The sequence below is a fragment of the Cnephaeus nilssonii genome, assembly GCF_951640355.1.
Source record: "Cnephaeus nilssonii genome assembly, chromosome: 13".
NCBI lineage: Eukaryota > Metazoa > Chordata > Mammalia > Chiroptera > Vespertilionidae > Cnephaeus > Cnephaeus nilssonii.
The window spans coordinates 22,317,235-22,319,103 of NC_137084.1; the positions used below are offsets into that span (position 1 = coordinate 22,317,235).

General features: G+C 43.1%; 1 pseudogene across 1 annotated transcript; it reads left to right on the plus strand.

Annotated features, from left to right (window-relative positions):
• Positions 1 to 359: 359 nt before the first annotated feature.
• On the plus strand, positions 360 to 1,595 carry LOC307109988 (nuclear receptor corepressor 1-like; annotated as a pseudogene). The gene has a single exon. The product of its transcript is annotated as a nuclear receptor corepressor 1-like (transcript).
• The last annotated feature ends 274 nt before the right edge of the window (positions 1,596 to 1,869 follow it).

The window sequence follows — 1,869 nt, forward strand, 5'->3', positions numbered from 1 at the left end:
CCTGATTGGCTGGTGGGTGTGGCGGAGTGATGGTTAATTTGCATATTACTCTTTTATTAGATAGGATTATAATCATCCCTTTGCTTGCTAGAAATTAAGTCCTATGAAAGTAAGAGTAATATCTTTCATTTATTATCCTCAGAATGTGCCTGGCAAACAGAAGAGTCTCAATAAATTTTTCTTTATGTCCCTCATATCACTTACAAATAGTATTACTTACTAGGAACAAAGACCTAAAATATGGGGGAGCAGGGTTGAGTCAAGAAGGTGGCGAAGCAGCAGCAGCGGCTGGAGTGAGCACCCGGCTCGCCACGCCGAGCGAGGTACCAAGGTAGCAACCTGCGTCCCGCCCTCAGGCCTGGGACACACCGGCCACCACGGTGCGCCAGCTCCCGGTGGTTTCCTAGAAACATGATTGTTTGTTGGATTTGATCTCTCAGCCTGGTGAGGACTTCTTTACTGATCATGTCAAGTTCGGGTTATCCTCCCAACCAAGGAGCATTCAGCACAGAACAAAGCCGTTATCCTTCCCATTCTGTTCAGTATACCTTTCCCAGCACCTGGCACCAGCAGGAATTTGCAGTCCCGGATTATCGTTCTTCTCATCTTGAAGTCAGTCAAGCGTCACAGCTTTTGCAACAGCAACAGCAGCAACAGCTTCGCAGATGACCTTCATTTCTTTCAGAATTTCACCCAGGTTCTGACAGGCCTCAAGAAAGGAGACCTGGATATGAACGGTTTCACCCAGGCCCATCCCCAGTGGATCATGATTCACTGGAATCCAAGAGACCACGTTTGGAGCAGGTTTCTGATTCCCATTTCCAGCGTGTCAGTGCCACGGTCTTACCTTGAGTGCACATGCTGCCAGGAGGGTTGAGGTCTTCTGCAGATGCAAAGAAGGATCCAGCATTTGGAGGCAAACAGGTAGCTCCATCCTCTCCAATCTCTGGGCAACCATGTGGAGATGATCAAAATGCTTCACCTTCAAAACTTTCAAAGGAAGAGTTAATACAGAGTATGGATCGTGTAGATCAAGAAATTGCTAAAGTGGAGCAGCAGATCCTTAAACTAAAAAAGAAGCAACAACAACTAGAAGAAGAAGCAGCTAAACCTCCTGAGCCCGAGAAGCCTGTGTCCCCTCCTCCTGTGGAACAGAAACACCGCAGTATTGTCCAAACTATTTATGATGAGAATCGAAAAAAAGCAGAAGAAGCTCATAAAATATTTGAAGGTCTTGGCCCAAAAGTTGAACTGCCACTCTATAACCAGCCATCAGATACCAAGGTGTACCATGAGAACATCAAAACTGGAGTGCCTGCAAGGCGCATGATGAAGTAAGATAATGAAGCTTTTTCATTTAAGACTAGTGATGACACCGTCCCCCACCAAGCCACATCTGCCATTGCAAAGTAGAAGTGCTACGGATCATTTTATCGTTATTCAAAATCCTATTCTAGGGAAATCCCTTCCATGACTCTTGCTAATGACGGTATTTGTAGACCCTTCTGCCATTTAATGTCCTGGTGCCTTGGAAGCGCTCAGTCACCTCACCTGGGTGAGGAAAGCTCCGAAGTGTAGTTTGTTTAGCCTTGCTCATCCTAGATATCAGGCCTTTATGAATGCGGATTTTGGAATAAGAAAATAAGTAAAAAAGAAAACCTAATTTCTTGATCTGATTGAAGAAAAGAGGAGGCTGGATAGGTATCTTTTTTAAAAAAAATTATCATACATTAAGAGAATTTTAGGTGAATTATTCTTGTTTGTAACAAAAATGTGATATTTCTACTTTATATGTTTTATTAATAATGAGAAATTATAGTTATTAGTAAGTTAATAATGAGCACATTGCTATATATGTATACACACACA